The sequence below is a fragment of the Notechis scutatus genome, chromosome 14 (genome assembly GCF_049901735.1).
Source record: "Notechis scutatus isolate UNSWTSFEM ecotype Mainland chromosome 14, rNotScu1.2, whole genome shotgun sequence".
In the NCBI taxonomy this organism is placed as follows: Eukaryota; Metazoa; Chordata; class Lepidosauria; order Squamata; family Elapidae; genus Notechis; species Notechis scutatus.
The window spans coordinates 4,025,529-4,037,677 of NC_142022.1; the positions used below are offsets into that span (position 1 = coordinate 4,025,529).

General features: G+C 45.3%; 1 protein-coding gene across 2 annotated transcripts in view; it reads left to right on the forward strand.

Moving 5' to 3' along the window:
• NECTIN4 (nectin cell adhesion molecule 4) overlaps positions 1-12,149 on the forward strand; it is a 133,051-nt gene that overhangs the window by 36,862 nt on the left and 84,040 nt on the right. The window lies entirely within an intron of this gene.

Here is a 12,149-nt window from a genome sequence, read left to right on the forward strand (position 1 = left end):
TTTGAAGCAGAATCCTTGGTGCTCTCTGAGCTTGGCTGGTTTTCTTGCAGATATTTCATTACCCAACTAGGTAATGTCATCAGTGATAGAAGGAGGGAGGAGGAGGGGGAGGAGGAGGAGGAGTAGTAGTAGTTCCTTGGCGGGGTTTGGTGGTACAGCTCATATCAGTTTAACAAATAAAATAACTAAGTTTGAGAGAGAAGAGCAACTTCTAAACCCTCATGGAGGTTAGAAGACCATCTTCTAAGTTCTTAGAACAGGGAGGGAAAGGTTAAACTTTGAGGAGGCTTGTTCTCTGCATGATTTCCCCAAACTTTGCAAGGGCCAAGGTGGAACTCTGAGGCACCTTCTCTCTAGCCTGCTTGTTTTTGTAATCCTTCGGCTGCTGGGGCATGTTGATTCCTGAGGGAAGCGTCTTCCCTTCAGTTCTGGAATGTTCTCATGAGGCAACCGACCTCACTGTTGTCCGCCCAAAGAGGAGATGCTGCCTGGCTTTCGGTTGTTTGCTGATCGTATCTTCTAGTGCTGGCTGGGCCAAGTTCTGATGTCAGAGGCTTCCAGCTTCCTCTTAATCGTGTTGGATGTTCAGGGTGGCTCCAGAAGTGTTGGCAACTTCAGACACCATGGGGAAGTCTGCCCTAAAGTTGACACTGGGATTCCAGGAGATTGGATTGTGCCATTCCAACCAAGTTGACTAAAACTTGGAGGAGAAGACCAGGAGAAGGACCTTGGACTACAGGAGAAGGTGGACCTTCTCTGGTGCCCTCTAGGTTGCGTGAGGAACTCTCCCAGGGAATTCTGGGAGTGGTAGTCTCAACATATCTGTAGAGTGTCCGATTGATGTGTTAAGACCTCAGGGGTCTTCAAATTTGACTGCTTGAAGATTTGTGAACTTCAACTCCCAGAATTCCTCCTCCTCCAGTCATGTTAGCTCAGGAATTCTGGGAGTTGAAGTCCACAAGTCTCAAACTTGCCAAGTTTGAAGACCCTTGTGATAGATGATAGATAGATAAATAGATAGATTATAGATAGATAGATAGATAGATAGATAGATAGATAGATAGATAGATAGATAGATAGATAGTTGATAGATAGATAGATGATAGGTGATAGATCAGGGGTCTTCAAACTTGACAGCTTTTTGTGGACTTCAACTTCCAGAATTCCTCCTCCAGTCATGTTAGCTCAGGAATTCTGGGAGTTGAAGTCCATCCTGTCAGCCCTGAAGCCATTTTGGAGCAGCCCAAAGTCCAGCCAGAAACTCCGTGCTAGATTTATACATTACTGTTTCTCAATCTCAGCCACCTGAAGATGGGTAAACTTCAACTCCCAGAATTCTCCGCTGCCTGGGGGAACTTTGGGAGTTGATGTTCACTAATGGTGGGATTCAAAAATTTTTTACTACCCGTACTGTGGCCGTGGCTTGGTGGGCATGGCAAGGGAAGGATATATTGCAAAATCCCCCTTCCCTCCCCACCCCACTAACCTGGTTTCCAGCTCTGTTCTCCTCTGCAAGGCAACCAGAGGAGACCCAGCTGATCAGCTGGGACTCAATGAGAGGCAGAGAAGAGATGGGGTTGGTGGGGCCAGTCAGAGGTGGCATTTGCCGGTTCTCCGAACCACTCAAAATTTCCGCTACCGGTTCTCCAGAACCACTCAAAACTGGCTGAAGACCACCGTCTTGAAGCTTCCAAGGTTAAGAAACTCCATGCTAGATTACGCATCTCTGTTTCTCAGTCCCATCCACTTTAAGACGGGTGGACTTCAACTCCCAGAACTCCCTACTGTTTGGGGAATTCTGGGAGTTGAAGTCCACCCATTTTCATGCTGCCAAGGTTGAGGAAATAATGTGCTAGGACACCATTTTTTAAATTCAGATTTAGATCAATCTGTCCCTTTTTCTTCCTTTCCCATATTTTCCCAATTTCATCACCTTTCCGAGGTACCTACACTGGTTTGTTGCTAAAATATATATAAATGCCTATTTTTCTCCTGGCACTTTCCCCGCCCCTCTTCCACCCCTTTATTTTCATTAATTGTGACGCTTGGGTTTTATTTGCTAGTCAATAAAGATTGATTTGATTTGACATTTACCTGTTTCTGAGCCAGTTGGCCTCTAATGCAGCAAGTTTGCAACCAGTTTCCCTAAGATGGTATGTAGGTGAGTATAAGTAGAAACATATTTATTTATTTATTATTTATTTATTTATTTATTTATTTATTTATTTATTTATTTATTTATTTATTTATTTATTTATTTATTTAGTCATTTAGTTATTTAGTTAGTTAGTTATTTAGTTAGTCATTTAGTTAGTTATTTAGTTATTTATTTAGTCATTTAGTTATTTATTTAGTTAGTTATTTAGTTACTTAGTTAGTTATTTAGTCATTTTGTTATTTAGTTAGTTAGTTAGTTAGTTAGTTATTTAGTTAGTTAGTCATTTATTTATTTAGTTAGTTGTTTGCCTCCCCTCTTGTTTCAACATTAAACAAGGGCTTAAAACATTAAAAACATTTAAATCATCAAATATAAATATACTCAGTAAAATCAGAATACAGGTAGTCCTCCACTTACAAGGATAAAATGTGTGTCGCTAAATGGGACATTCATTAAGTGAGTTTTGCCCCATTTTACGAACTTTTCTTGCCACAGTTGTTAAGGGAATCACAGCCATCGTTAAGTTAGTCATACATTTGTTAAGTGAATCTGATTTCCTCACTGACTTTGCTGGTCAGAAGGTCTCAAAAGGGGATCACGCGACACTCCCAGGACACTACGACCGTCGTAAATGTGAGTCAGTGGTCAGTGGTCCAAATTTTTATCACATGACCATAGGGATGCTGTTAACAGCCGTAACAGTGAAAAATGGTCGTAAGTCGCTTTTTTTCAGCGCTGTTGTAACTTCGACTGGTCACTAAACGAATGGCTGTCAGTCAAAGACTACCCTGTTGTGAATTGTGCACCTTTGTTGACAGCCTTGGCACTGAAGAAAGATGGAGACAAAATGGCTCGGTTTGCACTGGAACAATTTCAACTGATTCGACATTGGGAATATTATGTTTTAGACTGAAATGCAGTCACTCAGAATTCACCCCATGGATTGTCATACAGTTCAGCAGTACTTAAAACATTTTAATCATGAAAAAATAGTCCTAACTTCTGTTTTTCAGTACCATTCAGAGATGATCTTCAGCCGGTTCTGCACAACCAGTTGCGGAAATTTTGAGTAGTTTGGAGAACCGGCAAATGCCACCTCTGATTGGCCCCGCCCCTGTCATGCCCCTAGTGGAGACTAACTCTGAGGGAGAGGAGGAACAGCTGACAGAGAGTGGAAGTGGGGCTCCGGAGGTTGTGGAGGAGGCTGGGGAAGGGCAGAGGCCAGCTGGGCAGTCAGAGGAGGACCCAGGCCCTTCCCCTCTGCATCCTAGGACATGCAGGAAGGAGAGGATAAGGGAGACATGTGGTCTACTTGGGAGGAGAGATCCTTGATCCTCTTCATGGGCTGCAGCTGTGACAACTGAATAAGAGGACAGACATGCGTATGGGCAAACGCTAGAACAAAGCATGGAAATATCTCTAGTTTATGGTTCCTCTCTGAGTTTTGCATCCTTCCCAGTGTGTGTTATCTGTGGACATCCTCCAGCCCTTATCTTGCCTGGTTTGTGTTGCTTTTTTCCTTCTTCTTGTGACTGTTTGTGTGGGACTTTTTTGTCTTCCGTCAAGAATATTTAGAGCATGGAAGCAAAGTAAAGGAATAAAAGGGGCTTCACCTGTTTTCTATGACTGTGTTTGTTTTGTATCCCACCCTGGTAATTACAGCCCCCATCTATTCTCTGCCATCCATCCATCTATCTCTATCTATCTATCTTTCTATCTATCATCCATATTCCATCATCCATCATCTCTCTCTCTCCATCCATCATCATCATCTATCCATCCATCCATCCACCCATCATCCATCCATCCATCTATCCATATCTATCTACCTACCCACCTACCTACCTACCTACCCATCTGATCAGCTGGGTCTTCTTTGGTTGCCCTGCACAGGAGAACAGAGCTGAAATGCAGGCTAGTGGGATGGGGAGGGAATGAGGATTTTGCACTATCCTTCCCCTGCCACGCCCACCAATCTACGCCCACCATGCCACACCATGACCACCGGCTTGTACCACAGAACCAGTAGTAAAATATTTGAATCCCACCACTGCTACCATTGTAACTTTGAACAGTCACTAAACGGTTGTAAGTCAAGGACTACCTGTCCCAACCAAATGAAATCAAGATACACATGCGTACAGCTACACACAGACACAGACACATACACACACACTGTCAGGATTCCGGCAATTACTCCCATTAAAATTATGAGTCTCAAGCCAAACTTCCAAAAATTCAGAAGGATTCATTGGGAGTTAACATATCTGGCACTGCCTGGGTGGAGCCGACTCTGAGGCACATCATTCATTGTCACCCTTGACCCTGGTTTTCCCCCCACCCCCTGGGTGTATCATAATTCATATTCTCCAATGGGACACATCCATAGCCCAGAGTCATCAATCATGCTCTCCAGTTATAATTTTGCAAGGCAGAAACTTCAGTCACCTAGTTACTATCTTTGAAAACATTTATGGAATGCTGTTTCGGTTTGCAAGCGGCTGCACTGCTCCCCCTCCCTGTCTGTTGACAACTCCAAAAAGACCAGAGAAATATTTTATGAGTTGACACACACATTGTTTCCACGTTGTCCCATTTTCCCTTATTCCTCTGTGAACCGAGACGCACAACCTGTGTAACTTTTGGCAATGCCAATTGGAGGAAATGCAACCTCGGCCTTGACGATTCAGTTCCAGTTGGGTTAAAACCTGCCACCCCCTGAGATCCATTTGCATCCCAGGGCCCTACCCACAGGGTTGGTGGTGTCCTCCTTCAAAGAGTGGGGTACAAAACCGAAGGTGGGCCCAGAGTTTGCATAAGGCCTGTGTATATGGCCATCCATTTGCATGGGCAGGATTGTAATTTGAATAGGAATGCCCTACCTTTTCTTTCTGCGCCTGGCTTGCCACCTGTGTGGTATGAGCTGTGTGGGCGAGTCTCATATCTAGGCTATCTCACAGCTTTCCTTTAAACCCAACGTGGGTTGGGTCGGCCCGATTCTCACAACATGTTTACCCACTGCCATTCAGTGAAACCAGTTTTCTTGGTGCACTTGACCTAAACTTTTTGTTTAGGTTGGGTTGAATCCTAAACGTGAAGGGAAAAATGAGGTCAACTCGTCACAGGTTCAATATGTCATGGGAAAGTCTTGGTTTCTGCAGAGGATGTGACTTCTGTGTGGAGTCTGGACGAGGTTATGGGGTCTGTCTACTCCAGGGACCCAACGGGGTTGATCAGATGCACCCTGGAAGCCACTATGCCCAAGAGGAAGATGGTGGCCCTCATCTCTTGGGGTTCTCCAATTACAGATTTCAAGCCTGCTAGCTAGGAGTCTAGACCAGGGCTCTCCAACCTTGGCAACTTAAAAACTTGTGGACTTCAACTCCCAGAATTCCTGAGCTAACATGACTGGAGGAGGAATTCTGGGAGTTGAAGTCCACAAGTCTTAAAGTTGTCAAGGTTGGAGACCCCTTGGATTCACTCAACTGCAGTGATTCGCATAACAGCCATGGCAAACAAAGTCACAAAACTGGAAACGGCTCAGTTAACAACCGCTTTGCTGAAGAACAGAAATTCTGCTCCCGACTGTCATCGTAAGTCAAGGACTACCGGTATTCCTTATGTGCCAAAGCAAATTTCCTAAATGCTTTGAATCTGGCTCTCACCTGAACTTTTCTTTTTGCTGATATTCGTCCTGAATAGCTTAAGAGATATTTTTCCTTCTTGTTGTTGTATGTCTTTTGTTCTTCGATGTATAGGCAATACACAAGGGCCCTCCGTTGATTTCAAAGCCAAGCCATTGTTTTTAGCTCCACAGATAGGTCAGGAAAACAGAAGTGAATTAAGGGCAATTAATTCCGTGTGTGAATTGGGGCATCCGCCCGCCAAGCCTTCTTGAAGATAACTCGGAAGTCATTTTTTACTTGGAAGCTCCGAGGCTGCCACATTCAGTGCCTGGGAATTTGGGAGGGTGGATTTCATAGAGAGGTAGAAGATTAGACACAGCAACCATCAGCCTCCAAGAATCCTTCTTCTGCTTGTCTTTCCAGCTGCCATAGAAATTGGGGGGAGGGGAGGGAAGAATAATTGGGCTTCATGAGGGGAAGGCTGCTGGAGGTTTAAGTTGGTGAAATGTAAAAGTTGGGATGTTTTCTTGACTATGCTTACTTGCTTACTGCGCAGATGTAGCCTCTTATCTGTCTACACCAGTGGTTCCCAAACTTTTTCAGTCCACTGCCCCCTTGGTGCTACAAATTCATCCTCGGTGCCCCCCACCCAGGGGTGGGATTCAAATTTATTTGGGCGTGGCCTAATTTCAGGGTGTGGCTTGCTGGTCATGTGACTGGGTGGGTGTGGCTTGCTGGTCATGTGACTGGGTGGGCATGGCTTGCTGGTCACGTGACTGGCTGGCGTGGCTTACTAATCACATGACCGGGTAGGTGTGGTTTGGTGGTCATGTGACCGGGTGGGCATGGCCAGGTAACTGGCAAACAAATGGTCCTCACTTAATGGCCGGTTGTTTAGCAAGTGTCCTAATTTATGACTGGCCTCCCCAGAGATACTTGACCTGTTTTTGGAGTTTTGACAGCCATGCACACACATACACACCCACTCCCTTCTAACCCTGCTGGAGCAGGTCATTGGACTAGAATCGGCAAAGCATCTCTGATTAGATTCTAGTAGTGAATAAAATCTAATCAGAGATACTTTGCCGATTCTTGTTGATTTGTTTTATTTTTATTTCTTTATTTTATATTGCTGAATTGCACTGACATGTGTGTCCCTTCTTGTGCACAACCCTGAAGCTTTTGTGATTCTTTACAGCAAAAATTACTGACCTCTGTCTTTGCTCTACCTTTCAAACATGCTGCCACTACCGGGTTCTAGGTGCCAGCCCTGCAGGTCCACCCCTTTGAGCCCACTGCACTGGAGGGACCTGCCCAAGCAAGTCAAGTCAATGGGGTGAGCCTGAGAGAGGGAAAGAGAGAGAGAGAAAAGAGAGAGAGAAAGAGAGAAGGAAGAAAAGAAAGAGAAAAGGGGAAGAAAGAAAAAGGGACAAAGAAAGAGCGGGGATGGAAGGAAGGGACAGAAAGAAAAAGAAATAAAGGAGGAGGGAGGGAGGGAGGGAAGAGAAAGATAATGAGATATCTATTCTAGTCCAATCACCTGCTCCAGCAGGGTTAGAGGGGAGTGTGTGTGTGTGTGTGTGTGTGTGTGTGTGTGTGTGTGTGTGTGTGTGTTCTCCTTGTAATTTACCAGTACATTTTGGTTTTGCCTTCTTCAGAATTGGCACTGTAATACATTGGGGAAAAGTAATTTTTAGGGTGGAGATCTGGTCCAATGGATCCCGTTTAAAGCCTCAACAAAATGTGAGAGCTTCCTGATAGTCTTGACCATATTTCATCCACAAAACCTTAAATAGAAAACAAAGATGTTTCAATGTGGAAAAGGGCCTCAGTCTAAACTAGGCCTTATTTCTGTCTGATGCATCATCTCTCTCTCTCTCTCTCTCTCTCTCTCTCTCTCTCTCCCCTCCCTCCCAGACTGGCTTTGCTCTACTTTCCCAATGTGCCTGCGGGGCCGGCGCTTCAAACATACATGGATGGATGGATGGATGGATGGATGGATAGATAGATAGACAGAGACAGGTAGGTAGGTAGATAAATTGGTAGATAGGTAGGTAGGCAGGCAGGCAACCTTTTGGTTGAATATATGAATAGGTAAGTAGGTAGATTGGTAGATAAGTAAGTAGGTAGGTAGATAGATAGATAAATCTATATTGGTAGATAGGTAGGTAGGTAGACAGAAAGACAGGTAGGCAGGCAGGTAGGCAGGAAGGCAGGCAGGCAGACAAACAGACCTTTTGGATGGATGGATGGATGGATGGATGGATGGATAGATAGATAGATAGATAGATAGATAGATAGATAGATAGATAGATAGATAGATAGTGGTAGATAGGTAGGTTAGGTAGACAGAAAGACAGGCAGGCAGGTAGGTAGGTAGATAGGAAGGCAGACAGACAGGCAGGCAGACCTTTTGGATGTATGTATGTATGTGTGTGTGTGTTTGTGTGTGTATGGATGGATGGATGGACAGACAGACAGAAAGAATGTGACAGTGGTGGCACTTTTGGAAAGTAGAGCAAAGCCAGAGTGGGAATTGAAGTCCACACAAGTTTCCAAGGTTGAGAAACACGGGCTGAATATATCAACCCAGCCATTCTGGCTTAAAGTTTAGCATGCTGTTTGATTCCGGTTTAGTCAATAAACCATGGCTAAGATCTTCCTGCTCCTTAATGCAGCTGCCTCCTGCTCCTTCTCCTGCTCCCTGCCTCAGTTCTTTCTTTGGCATCCAATTTTGCAATGCCAACCTCCCCGGGGCAGCGATGCGGCTGACTTCACCTTCTTTGCTTCAACCCAAGGTCCACTTGCATCGGGCCAAGCAAGGGGAGCTACTCTGCCCACGCTCAGAGACTCCCAACTTCGGGGAAGCATTCCGCCCATCTTTACGCTCCACCAGGGAGGAGGGAGGCGTGTGGAAGCAGCCCAGACCGGTGGAGGGAATGATCACTTGGCAAGCAAGCAAGCAAGCAAGCGCAGGGCTCGGTCGAAAGAACTGGGGTGCAGAGGGAGGCTAGATATTAGGTCCGGGATGGCCACATAGAGCCGAACCGAACCAAGCCACACGCCTTGGAGAGCCGCAGCTGCACCCATCCGCATCCTACGCGCAAGCCCGGCTCGCTGTAGAGGAGGCCGGGTGGGTGCTGCACGCTCCCTTGTTCTCCGGAGAAGGGGGCCCTAACGCCAGACCATCCACCGCTTCCACTGCGCTCTTTGGGAAGGTTTCGCTTTCTGGCCTTCTGGTGCACCTCCGCTGCTTCCACCGGAGAGGGCAGCCTGCAAGCTAAGGCTCCCCCTTGCCGCCACCTCCCACCTCTCTCTCCCCCAAGGCTTGGCAAGGTTCACCACGCGCAGGTTCCGCATTCGAGGCGCCAGCTACGGAGCACGAAACAGTGAATGGCTGCATGGCTGGCAGTCAGTGAGCCTGCGGGGCCGGCACCTCGAACGCTCCCCTGCTGCCTCTTAGTGCCCCCTGCCAGCCCTCTTGCCTCTTAGCGCCCCGCTAAGGCATCCCATCGCCCCCCAGGGGGCGGTACTGCCCACTTTGGGAACCACTGGTCTACACCAACATCAACTGTCTTGGCATACCAGATGTGCGAAATGCCACCTGCAGATGCCCCACATGATATTATACACATCTCAGATTATTTATTTATTTGTTTGTTTGTTTATTTGTCAAGCAAGTATTAAATAACAGGTATAAGTATAAACATGGTTATGAATACATGAAATGGATACGAATAAAAACAAGAAACAATAGGACAGGGACGGTAGGCACATTGGTGCGCTTATGCACGCCCCCTACAGACCTCTTAGGAAAGGGGTGAGGTCAATAGTAGACAGTCTAAGGTTAAATTTTTGGGGTTTGGGGAAGAAACCACAAAGTCAGGTAGAGTATTCCAGACATTGACCACTCTGTTGCTGAAGTCATATTACCTGCAATCAAGTTTGGTGCGGTTAACCTTGAGTTTGTATTTATTGTGTGCTCTTGTATTGTTATGATTGAAGCTGAAGTATTCATTGACAGGACATTGCAATCAATGATTTTATGTACTACACTTAGATCCAGCAATGGGATTCAGACAGTTTGCACCAGTTCGGGAGAACCGGTTGTTAACTTTCTGAGCAGTTTGGTGAACTGGTTGTTGGAAGAAATCATTAGAGCAGAGAACCAGTTGTTAAATTATTTGAATCCCACCACTGCTTAGATTGGACTGAAGGTGGCGTAAGTTGTAGGTTGTCTAGGTCTAAAATTTCAAGTCTGGTGGCATAAGGTATTCTGCTACGAGTAGAGGAATGGAGAACTCTTCTCGTGAAATGTTTCTGGACTTTCTCAACTGTATTAATATCCGATATGTAATGTGGGTTCCAGACTGATGAGCTGTATTCGAGTATTGGTCTAGCAAATTATTGGATGGCCAGTTTGACCTATTGGGAGTGGGAACACCGAATAACTTTCTATATGTGATTTTCGCGCCTTTTGCCTCAGATCTTGTATTCTTCTGGTGCTACCACTTCAATTTTCAGTAAAAGTCCTTTCCTCTAGAACAATGGAGTCTAAGGTTTTCTTTCTTGGATTTTGAATGGAGCCTCACCTGACACTATACAAGATCCGAGGCAATAGGCTTCTTTCTCAGAGAGTCAAGGACATGTTTCCCTGCACCTGGAGGGGATTGACTGGAAGGATGGTCTCCAGTTAGGACGAAGATTGGATTGGACCATGTGATGGACTGGTGGATGCAGGGGATGGATCTTTGATTTCTCTTTTGGGAAGGGAAAACCTGGAACTCTCAGATTCGGGATTTTCCCAAGGTGCCAATAGGACAACTCTAATAAAATGGAACTTTGAGGAATTGTTCGTCTCGGAGTTTCTTGGGTTTTAGTTGGTTAGTTGGGACGTTGACATTGACACCTCCGTTCTCCAACCTGGTGCCCTCCAGGGGCTTTGGGAGTGCAGGTAGGGTCTTTGACCTATGATCACACTCATGGGCTCATCGTTTCTGCTGCTCAGCAAGGCAGAAATGTCAGTGAGTTGTGCATCATTTTGCAACCTTCTGGCTGTAGTGGTTAAGGGAATCCCTGCAGTTGGTAAGGGATCCAGTGGAATCCTGCTTCTCCCATTGACTTGGCTCATCAGAAGCCAGCTGGGAAAGTTACAGATGATGATCTTCTGATCTCCAAGTTGCTGCAACGGTAATACATATAGGCCAATTGCCAGGTGCCCAAATTTTGATCATGTAACCATGGGGAATGCTACCTGTCTGTCTGTCTTTCTATCTATCATCTATCTATCTATCTCTATCATCTATCTCTGTCTGTCTATCTATCTATCTATCTATCTATCTATCTATCTATCTATCTATCATCATCATCTATCATTATCTATCTATCTATCTTTATCTTTCTATCTATCTATCATCTCTATCTATCTATCTATCTATCTATCTATCTATCTATCTATCTATATTTGTCTGTCTATCTATCTATCATCTCTATCTCTCTGTCTCTCTATCTCTATCTATCTATCTATCTATCTATCTATCTATCTATCTATCTATCTATCTATCTATCTATCTATCATCATCTCTATCTATCTATCATCTATCTATCATCTATCTATCTCTATCTATCTATCTATCCAGGAGTGGGATACGACAGGGTTAACTACCGGTTTGGGATTTATGAGCTTCCCTGCCCGCTGTGAGCTGCGCGCCTGTTAATCGTCATCAGCCTGCTGCGTGCCGAGAAGCAGCCTTTGAAACAGCCCTCTTTTCTTGTTTTTTTAACTGCAGCTGTGCCTCGTTTGGCAGCTGAAGTTGAAAAATCAGGAAATAAAGATCAGGTAAGAGCCCAGGTGGGCGGGTGGGCAAAAACATCAGCAGACATAGAACCGGTTCTATGTCTGCTGCTCTTCAGAGCTACCGGTTCTACAGAGATGGACAGAACCGGTAGAAACCCACCCCTGCCTTCAACAGATAAAATTATGTGTGTATTACAACTCCTAAAATCCATGCCTGAGAGCAGTATTTTTCAAACTTGGCAACTTTGAAACTGGCGATTTCAACTCCCAGAATTCCCCAGTCATCATGCTTTAAAATACATGGACTTCAACTCCCAACATTCCCCAGCCAGCATTGCTTGCTGGGGAATTCTGGGAGTAGAAGTGACTGAGATTTATAAGCTCTGTATTAGAATGACTGTTAAATTCAGGAATGTTGACGTTTGAGGCTTGAAAGCCCATAATTCCCACTGAGATGGGGGGGGATGCTGGGGGTGGTGGTGGGGGAACTATGGGGGTTGTAATCTGGAGTTGCATCCACCCACAGGCAGAAGGAATGATACTTCTAATTTCCAGGGACAATTGCAGA